Here is a 12008-nt window from a genome sequence, read left to right as displayed (position 1 = left end):
TCCTATTATAGGGGTAGGGAACCTGTGGCTTCAAGGCCACATGTGGCTCTCTAGATTCTCAAGTGTGGCTCTTTGACCACATCCAAACTTCAGAGAACAAATCTTTTTATCATGGGGATTTGTTCTGTGAAGTTTGGATTTAGTCAAAAGGCTGCACTTGAGGACCTAGAGGGCCACATGTGGCCTTGAGGCCGCAGGTTCCCCACCCATCTATGCCATCTCCTTTTCCACAAGCACATCCAGATGAATGGCATGAGGTACATATAAAGGAGGGGAGGTGACTCCCAAAGGTCAACTAGGATGTACTAGCCAAGAAGAGTAAGTACATCCTCGCATGGTAGAAAGAATATCAGCTCGGGAATCAGGGGACTTATATGGGAGTCCTGGTCCTGGCACTTATTAACTATACGACCTTAGACAAGTTTTACAAGCTTTATGAGGCTGAGTTGTCTCATCTGTAAAATCTGGGCTTTGGACTAGATGAATTCTAAGGTCATATCCAGCTTGAAAAATTTATGAACCAGGCCAACAAACACATGAAAGCCAAAGGAGATTTCAGCAGTGGCCAGGTTTTCTTGCAGCAACAGTATTGAGGAAGGGAAAGAAGGTCAAAGGAATCTCACAGACTCAGGATCATGGAATAAACGGTCTTGAACTAGTAATGCTGTGTGCCAATTTGTATCATATTTATGTATATATTTGTGCATATGTATATGGACACATATTTGGAAGAAGGCATATATTCACACACACACATTCACTTGATTGTTCTAAATCCAGTGATTCTTTAAGTGCCTAGCATATGCACAACACTGAGGGTAACCCAACTCTAGACACAAAATTGGCCTAAAGTGATTGTTCTTTTCTTCTCTAGCCTGAACATAGACTTCTACTCATGTTGCTTCCTTCTAATGGCAGGATTTCCTGTAAGGGACTTGATACTCTGCATCAATCTAATTATTTTGTTACCAAAACAAATATATATTTTATGTTTTGAGAAGATTAAGAGATGAAAGACTAGAAAATCAGTGCACATTGCCTGGAGACACAAATATTGAGAATCCTGCATGTTTCTGCTTCATTTGAAAATACCATTTGGATATTTTATAGACTCTGATAATTTAAACCCTGATATTGAAAGATGGACTTACTGTGACTTTGGCAAACCTGATTTTGTGGAATTGTAGATCAATGTTCACTAGGCATTTGTGTGATTCTCCTTAAAAGACTGATAATCTAATAATACTTAACATTTTCCATTTTTAACTAAACTGGCTTCAAAATATTTCCTACAGCTAATGCATGATTTGTTTAAGCACTACGGTTAAATCTAATCTTTCACTCCTGCTGATGCTGATCCATATCTTTGGATGGTTAATTTACTGGCTTTCCAACAAAGTTCAGTTATTGTTGCATGTCTGATCAAGCTTAGCAATGATTTTCTATATTATATTAGTCAAAGTAATGTTTATGAGAGCTGAGTCATATTTATGAACATCCATGATTAACTGAAAATTTCCCCATGTGGCATTTCAATCCACAAATGTGTTTTGATTAGAGAAGGGACAATTATTCTATTTGCATCTGATTCCAACACAAATGGCACAATTTTCACCTCTTTGAAGTTGTATGAATACTTACATGTATAAATAGAGAAGAAAAAGCAGAGTCTCATTGTGATTGACCATGGAGCTACTAGTGACTACGTTTTCTGACCATTCAAACCCTCACTTTTTTTTTCCTTGTGACACATTACTTCAAAAATAGTTTTCTGTATGGATAATTACCTTAATTGTTCCTATTCTCAGAAGTATTATTAGGCTATTATCTATTATGCTGTATAAAATTGATCATTGGGCACTGCTCTAATATACTTGATCCTCTTTATGACTGGTCCCCTGAATGTTTAGATTTAACACCTTACAAATATTACAAATGTGGGAAGAGAATGAGTAAATAGAATCAAAATGCAGTGCTATTTCACACATATAGATAGATAGATAGATAGATAGATAGATAGAGAGAGAGAGAGAGAGAGAGAGAGATAGATAGATAGGTAGATAGATCTGGTGACTTTCTCAAAAAGCTTTCATATGTTCCAAAGTCTTTGTCTAAGGATAGGATTTTATCTCTAGGAAAAATTTACTTTACTATAGATTACTTGTGCAAGACATATTCCATCTTCAATCATTACAGTCTGCTTTATTGATACTATACCTGCACGATCAGCAGTCCGGGATGGTCTTGAACACTATTTCTAGGCTTAACTTTTGCTTAAATCAATCTTCATGGCCCGTCACCAGAAATCTGAAAGTGTTTGCTCACTCCAGTAGTATTGCTTTATAGGTAGGCCTTGCTGATCAGCTTGACTGAATTTTTCCATCATAATAGCTCCCCAAATTTTTCTACTTCTTTGTGTTTGTGGCCAGATAGAATCCTTTAGGAACCTCTCTGTGGGACTGGAATTATTGGTGTATTTGGCAGTTAGAATGATGCATCTTATCCTGTGGCTTGTTCTTTACCACCAACTACTTCCCTGGGGTTGATAATACTTGGTAGAGGTTCATATCTGAGTTATGAACTGAAGGTATGTGCATTAGCCAAGAGCAGTGAGTGGTAGGTTCCTATTGGAACATTTGTTATGGTTCTAAATAGATAAGTGTAGAATCTGTAGCTTCAATATCTTTCTTAAGCAGTTTTCATTCTTGGGACCAATTCATTGGTTCTGTTTAATTAGATATGTTTCAAATATTTTTCTGACTTACAAAAATCTTTGGTTGAATTTACATCTCCTTTAAAAATTTTTGACTCACTACAATCTATGTTGCACCCCCTTTCCATGTCAGAATGTTAGCTTTAATAAATCAGTCTGCTCAAATTGAATAAATCTATTTAAATACTTATAAAATATTAAGGATGCATTTGGGAAAAGCCTCTAAGGTTATTGTGGCACCCATGTACCGCACAGTAACTAATTTATTAAGCAGTTTGCAAACCTGGGAAGAAAGGAAAAAGAAAAATGGTTTCATAAACCAAGAGCAGAAGCCAATTTTTCAGCTCAGATGATGAAAGGAAGCATGCATTTCTAATCAAAAAGACAGATAAGCCTTCTCTCTCCCACCATTCCCTCACCAGCAAAGTGCCTTTTCATCATCAACAACACTCCATTCCTAATGTCTGCCTGGGCCTTTCTGCACCTTCTCCATACACTAGTAATGTACACATAGCATCCCTTTGAAACAAGAGCCCATTAACTGTAGCAGACTACCTTTTCAGTTGACGTTCTTCTGTTGGAAATCATCAACGGAGTGTTAAATCATTCCTACTGGGCATGCTCAAAACCCTGTCAGAGAGATAAACTGATATTTAGAGCCATAGCATGAAAATTGCTTTTCAACCCCCTTGAAGGACAGTTAAAAAAATAAAAGGAAAAGGAAAAGGTCATAAACTAGACAGGTAACACCAAACTCATTTCTTTTAAACTCAGACCATTTTTTTCTTCATTGAATTTCTTTATGTGATCGTTTTCGGATCCCTGCCTAATGTATTTGAGCGCAGTCCCCTCCTTACAAGGGTATGTGTACAACCCCACTAATACCACTGGTCAGAATCCCCAGTTCATTCTGTCTTTATTCTTAACAGCTCCCTCTCGTGCCGAGCAAAAACATTGGCACTGAGGATAACTCTCTTTTTTTTAAATAGTCTTTACTTTAGCATTTGTGATATAAAGAATTGCCTCAATATCATTTTATGTGATGTCACCAGACAGGTGTGGCTGATGACAACAGAGATCCAAAGATAATGAAGACTGATACATCCTTCCTTGATTTTAAAGTTTTAATGCTCTCATTTCTTGGAACTTACGTATTACTTCCCACTCTTTGCCTTAAACCATAGTAAATTTGTTTATCTATATTAGGGCCTTAATGTATTTAGCTAGAACTACATTTAACACGGAAGTTGTAATAAAAAAGAAATGAACTATTTTGGAGGTGATAGAGTTGATAAGCATTTTAAAGACACACTTATGATTTACAGGGGACAGAATGGTTTATAACTCACTCAATCTCTTCCTCCTAAGTTGAGTAATATACTAAGATAATAAACAGTGCAGTCAGTGATACCACATAGTTCATTGGGAGAGAGGTTTTTTTTTTTTGCTTTTCCCAGATGAGAGGGTGAGAAACCCCAGTTTCCAAGAGAACACCTATTTGTGTCCATTCAAGTCATTTGTTATTTTAGGCCCAGATTCCTAAACCAGTTTCCTTAAGAAGTTACTTACAACATGTTACTATCTCTCTGTTCTACAATGAAGCTGGTCAGGACATGCTCAGAAACAGGGCTTTAGATAATTATTTTCCCGCTAGTGGGTGTGGTAAAAGGATCTAGAAACTGTCATCTTTACTAGCAATCAGGGTGACACTTCACAACAGCTCTGAGTAATGCGGTGGAGATTAAGACCAAATTGAGCATTGCCATTTCTGAGGGTAATCAACTTTCATGCCATGATAAAAGGCGCCTGACATTTCTCACCACAGTTTGGGTCTTTACATGACTATTCCAGATTTTGTTGGGTTACTTGCTCCCTTTCCCTGCCTATGAGCTACAAATGATACAGAATCATCCCAAATCATTGGAAGAACACTGTTAAAATCACATCTACACACACACACACACACACACACACACACACACACACAAACTCAGTATGCCTAATCATCCTCAGATGAACATTTTGTTGGGTTGAATGAATGAATATTTTTATTTTCTCAATGCAAAAGCTGGAGTAGAACATATTGCAAATAAATATGGAAGTGGTTGGGTAGAAAGGGTTAAAATTCTGGAACTTGAGGCTTGTGGGGGTTGTGGGATGGAGGTGGAGGGTGGGGGTAGGGTTAGGGTTGGAATCAACAAGTCTCAAGCCCAGGGAAGGGTTATCTCTGCTTTTGTGCAGGCTGGTTTTAATCACTTTCTTGTACCTCTCCCTGACTTCATTTATCAAACCTTCACATAAAAGTTGCAAAGTGAGGTTATTCAGCGGGTACCCTCATTCGTCTCAGATTATTGACCAGGGTGGTTTATTGCAGAAGCCAATCTTGGGGGATGGCATTCTTCTAGTTTCCAACAAGCAGTCTGCTTTTGTTTTATATTATAATTGCCCAGGCCCAAATTGGAATTGAATGCAGCCCCAAAGTCCTTTTAAATAAAGCCCTTCCAGACTGTTGGATGCTGCTTCTGGATGTGAGTGCTCGCAGTCTGCTTTAGAGACTTCCTCTTTGGAGGATTTACCAATTTGAAACAAATCCCTCGGCTTTGGTCCTAAATCACATAATTTTGATTGTAAGATGATAAGAGATATACAGAGAGCTCTAAAATAAAGTGCTAGCACCAACTTTTCTCTTGGTGATATTTGTCTGAGTTCTTGTCTACTGTTTTCTGTGTAGTTCTACATGCTTCTCTCGTAATTTAAACAAACAACATATTTGCTCAGCAAAAGAAACAACTTTGTAATTTGGGGGGATATTGTAGCCCATGGGGAAGTGAGTGGGGGTGACACCAGAAGTGTCCTTAAGGAAAGTTATATAAAAATGGTTGACATTTTAGAATCTTTGCCACATTAAGGAATCACAGTAAGATGTTTACTAATGCCTAGGGACACTAGATGCATAGTGCCATAGAAGGATTTGTTGACAAGAACTGTGTCAAATTTATCAGAAGTTCAGCTGTTATGGTGGAGAAGGGCCCAGGAGAGTCCAAGTGTAATGTCACATTCAAGGAGAATGATGGTAAGCAAATCTGAAGGGAAATGAGACTTTCTAATGTACTTTACAAAATTGTCTTCTTTCTTTGAGGGTGGCTGAGAAGCAAAGAGGGCTTAGAAGTGAAACCTGAAAATTCAATACAAGGTGGGACCCCAGAATGATGGGAATATCATGTAAGAAATGCATAAGAACATAATAAGTGGATGAAAGAATAAGAAATACATTTAAAGAATAGGCATGTACAAGTCTTTGTGAGATACAGAAAATCAGAAAATATTTTGGGAGGAGCTTATGGAAGGGGTGCCATATTTTTACCATTAAGAAATAGAATATCTCCTTGCTGTCTTGGGATAAATTGAAATATGTAGACATGAGTAAGAGGAGAATGACAAATGAGGTTACCTAAATGATTATGAAGGAATAGAATGGGGGCAAGAGTAAGCTGGTACAGAAGAGAATCAGATGTATGAATATTTGACAGAGTTCCTATTCTTCAGGTAGTAATAGGCTTGTCAATAAAATATGGAAAGTCAAAGTTCCTCTGTAGTCCCCTGATAACAAGAAAATAGTTGTAAATGCCTATGATTAAAAGAAGGTCTGAATAATAAACAGGTGCTTATTTGCATGCAAATCTTTTGAAGTTCTTTGCTGCTATACATCCGAGCATATAATTATATGTGTGTGTGTGTGTATATATATATATATATAAAATTATAGATATGTGTGTATGATATATATATATAATTATATATGTGTGTATTATATATATACATATTATATATGTGTACCTATGTATGTATGCATGAAATGTAAACAAAAACCTGGATTTCTTATTTAATGTATTTGGATGAAATGTTTTTCCCCAAAATGGGGAAGGATTCTTTTCTCTTTCACTCTGATCTAAAGATGATGATGATGGTGAAGTCCAGACCAAGCTAAGATTGTGAGAGGCAGAATGGAAATGAACAATGAACATGAGGTCAGAAGATTTGAGTTTGTGATCTTATTCTTTTTTACCACTTATTAGCTGGGTGACCTTGAGCAAGGCATTTATAATTTGAGCCTGTTTGCTTACTTATAAAATGGAGCAATAACATCCGCTTACTCTCCTCACAGTGCTATTGTAAGGTTAAAATAAGAGAGGCTTCCCAACTTTATGCAACAGTGACTATTTCTGTACACTAGTATACACTTTCATAAAAACATTTAGTCAAATACATTTCTTGGCTCATATTAAAGTAAAACCAAACATTTAATATGATTTTAATACCAACACAAATAATTTTAAACATAAGGAAATAACATAAAATATGTATCATTAATAAATATATAATAACCATGAAATACTATTGACGGGGTGGATGGGCATTTTTTTGGCAGCAAGCTTGTCAAAATGCAGTGTCATTGGTAATATTGGTACTCAATTATTCAATTATTGATAAAGATATTTTATTTACTAACAGATATAGCAGAAAACCCTATTTAACATAAATAAAATTTTATGAACAATTAAAATTTGTCACTTTGATAAAGCAGAAAACTCTTCATTCAGCTGTAAACAACGTAAATATAAATGCAACCAACAACAAATGTTTTAGATTCTTTTGATGTACTATGATAAGATAAATCTATTAATAATTCTTTCAATGGAACTATTTTTGTTGTTGTTCAATCATTCAGTCATGCCCAGTTCTTTGTGACCCCATGGACCATACTGTCCATGGAGTTTTCTTAGCAAAGATACTAGAGAGGTTTGTAATTTCATTTTCCAGTGGACTAAGGCAAACAGAGGATAAGGGATTTGCCCAGGGTCATGCAGCTAGTATATCTATATAAAGTGTGGAATAAGATGCCCCCCATTTGTATATATACATGCGTACATATACCACATATGTATGTGTGTATGTATATATATATGTGTGTGTGTGTGTGTATGCATCTGTATCTATATCTATCTATTGTGTGACTGTGAGTGTATTTGTTCATGGCATATGAGTTCCTCGTGCATTTGTATTCAGAAATATTTAAGTCTTAAAATAAAATGATAATTTTATCTATAGACTGGTGAAATGATTAATGAACAGGGAAATTATCTTCTTCAATTTCATCTGTACAGTAGGTTTTTATCATTTGGAATATATTAAAATTTGTAAAATTTTAAATTGAAAAATTGTAAATTGAATTGTTAAATTGAAAAAAAAATTATAAATTTACTATCCATAGCTTTAACTATTTCATATAGTCATTTTTTCTTTATAGATCAGAATATGAATTGGATTTATGTGTTGATCATGCTGTGTTGATTTAAGTGACATTTTCCCCAAAAATATACTCTAAATGTATGTTTCATAAGGAAATTTATTATAAAATTAATTTCCTTTATTATCATCACTGAGAAAAATAGTAATTTTTCAAGTTCAAATGTCCTTTGAAATATTTCAGCACAATAAAGTTCACATTTCAAAATAATATAGAAATGCTCTTTGCTGTCCTCATATTGTCACATAATTTTGCAAAGAGCTTTCCTTTAAAAGCATTTTTCTTTAGAAAGTTGATCGCTCTTGTAACAACTTGCAAAAAAACAAGAAGTGCCTCACTTGTATATCTTCATAGAAGTTATTGTTGTGAAACCTACAGTGTGTCCAAATTGCTTGAAGAGCCATGCTTTAAACTTGTCCTTGAAGATCTAAATTTTGTCCCAATATCAGCTGGGCACCATCAGCAGACAGTTCAATACAATTCTTCCATATTATATAATTTTCATTTTAAAAAATCTTTCAACTTTGTTGAAAATTTCTAAGGATGTGGCAATGTTATCAACAGATTCACATATTAGCACAAGTCTAGTATCAATTTCAATGACATTGCATATGTGTAATCACAAGAACATTTTAATATCTGTTGCTACATCTACTTGCAAGTAATAATAGGAAGATTTTAGTGCCTCAATTAATTGGTTGCAGGGTTTTTGTATATATGATATGGGCAATTCTTCCTACTGTATACTATTATATATTTATCATTATTACTATCATTAAACTTTTGAGGATTATTTGCACATAATTTGTCAATTATAATTTTAACTTTGGGTAGTCTTGTTCCTCCTATCATATGAAACTTTTTATTCTTAGTATTTCTTTAAAGAATCATAAAGAATGTAAGCAATCCTTTTGATGTCATGATTTTTTAAAGTTTGTGTTTGCTTATTAAAAGCACCTATTTTCTTTGGAAAAAATAACGTCTTATCAACATATTCTGCATATGTACTTGTAAGATGGTATGTTGATGCATTAGGTTTCAAACTATTTGTAGCTAAAAAATACAATGCAAACAAAAAGTCTTTCCATCAATAACAGTTCCAGTGATTCCCAATGATAAGTATAGTGGATGCTATTTTTTAGATCTGGGATTCTTCTTATTTTTTTTTTTTTTACTTTGTGTTCCTGTATGCATCTTCTTCTTAAACTGTTTCTGCTGTTTTTATTAGTTTTTTTTTATTAGTTGCAGCTTCTCTTGTGCATTTTCTCTTTATGATTCCTTAAAGAATTGCTAAATATAAAAAGCCTCATTTGATAGGATGAACAGGATTACCTAACACTATACAAAGGTCAAAATGAAAATTGGCGAGTTATAAGCAAATAATATTCAAAAGCTTAATGGTATTAATAATAATGGATATGCTCAATTACACATAATACAGTAGCAAAGAGAACTGCCCACATCATATATTCAAAGAGGTATTAATTCATCTATCTCAAAGGGATATAATTTCATTTAAAATATTATAAAATTTGTGGTAAATGTCAATGTTATTGAAAATTTCAAATGATTATAACTGATCTAGAGTAATTTTAATTTTTATAAGTTGTATTTTTGAAGCTTATTAAACTAATTTCCAAAATTAATGATATTGAAAATAGGACAAGTATCACATTATTTATAATTTCCATACAAATATTATTTAAATTTGAGTTTATAGACTTCATGTCCAAAAGTGGCACAATGACATGAGTTATCTGTGCCATGAGCCGGCACCAACTTACAGCAATGGTAACAGACTGCATCTTTGTTGAAATTCAACATTTGCCAACTCAAATTTGACCTTGTTTACACATACCATATTAAATAACTGCCATGTTGCATTCACTGTAAGTTGGGCAAAATTTGCTGTGTTAGTTTTGCTTTTGTTGATTTTTATTTCAATTTTGTTTTCATTAAGGGAAAAAGGAATGCATTGAAGTTGGAGTCATACTTGAAAGTGTTCAATAATTCTAGTTCTTTTCTTAGATACTCTTCTTCCCAACCACAGGAGAAGGTCCCCTTCTTGTTTGGAAAGTTAGGGAAACTTTGAAAGACAACATATTTGGAAGTGCTTCACAAACTATAAATTGCTATCTACACATAATGTACACATATACATACACACATACATACATATACATATATATACATGTATACATATATACACACACATATGTGTGTGTGTGTGTGTGTATATATATATATACATATATACATATATATATATATTACATATATATGGTTCCCATACTTCAGAATCACGAAAAATCCTTATTTTACTTCAGCCATTCAAATAGTTTCAGAAAAGCAGCGTGGTGTAGTATGATAGAGCTCAGGTTTGAGTCTTGGATTGATATTTACAATCTGTGAGGCAGTGGTAAGTCACTTCATATGTTTGGTTTCCATTTTCCCCATCTGTAAAATGAGGATGAAAATAAATGTGCTTCCTATCTTGTGTTGCTGTGAGGTAAGCAACCTGCAGAAGAAAAGATTATTGTTAAATTTGATCTAAAATTATTATTACTAGTATTTAATCATTCCTGCATATCTTAGGATCAAGCTCTCTATATGCCAAGGACTCTGGTAAAGGACTAGTGAGCTAATGAAGATGAATAAAAGATACATTCAACTCTTAGGTTTGGCAGCTAGGTAGTGATGTGGAAAGAGTGCCCGGCCTGGCGTTAGGAAGACTCATCTTTCTGAGCTTGAATCTGGCCTCAGATACTTACCAGTTCTGTGACCCTGGGCAAGTCACTTAACCCTGTTTGCCTCAGTTTCCTCATCTCTAAAATGAGCTGGAGAAGGAAATAACAATCTCAGTATTTTTGCCAAGAAAACCCCAAATAGAGTCACAAAGAGACAGACATGACCGAAAAATGACTAAACAACACCTCTTAGGTTCAATGCTCTAGATTTTAGCGATGATTTTCTGCTTCCTATTGCCATAGAGAATAACTCTCATGGTGATGTTTTCAGGCCACATATGTAGAAAGAGTGATCCAAAGGCCAGAAATGGGGGACATATTTTCTCCAGTTAGATCTCATATGTTATATCTTCTGTGAGGATTTTCTTTGAAACGCCAGCTCACATAGCTCTTTTCTGACCTCTTATAGGTCATAAATATTGTCTTTATCACATTTTTAAAAAACTTAATTATATTATCTTATGTCATCCTTTAATTGTTTGCATTGTGCAAGTTCTTTATTCCAAACAAGGTAATAGGCTTAAAGTCAGGATCTGAGTCATATGCTTTTAAAAGAAAAAATCCCTCATAGAATGTAGTACGGTGTGTGCCATACATATTTAAGATGGATTGAATTAAACTGAATCAAATGCCCACCCTGGCTTCTTTGTCTGCCTTAGTCATTTTCCAACCTCTTTGCCCCAACAGACCATACTCTGGAAAAACTTTGGAACCCTCAGTTGGGTATCTGACTTCTACTTTGTAAGACTTCACTATACTAAGGTACCCTCAGAACCAACCATGCTTCTTAACACCAGTCAATTTCTAAACTGCCACGCCATAGGTGGGCCTCAACATACAAACACCTTGTCACCTCTTGATCTGAGAATTGTTATCCAATCAATATTACATGTGTATGTATATACACATATGCATACTCTATCCATATAATGCATACATTTATACATATATGCATGCATACACATGTGTATTCATACACATATTATCTAAATACCCATACATACATTTATGTGTGTACATATATACACATATGTATGTATACATACACATTACCTATCAATATAATGCACACATTTACATGTGTGTATAGATACACACATCTATACAAACATTTCACCCTTTGAGTTGTATGTATACACACATAAACACACACATATACATACTCATATGTGCATATATGTGCACACATGTACATGTATATGTATATGTATATGTATATGTATATGTATATGTATATGTA

The sequence above is a fragment of the Vombatus ursinus genome, unplaced genomic scaffold (assembly GCF_900497805.2).
Source record: "Vombatus ursinus unplaced genomic scaffold, bare-nosed wombat genome assembly UNPS02014778.1, whole genome shotgun sequence".
Taxonomy (NCBI): Eukaryota; Metazoa; Chordata; class Mammalia; order Diprotodontia; family Vombatidae; genus Vombatus; species Vombatus ursinus.
This window is presented reverse-complemented; position numbering follows the sequence as displayed.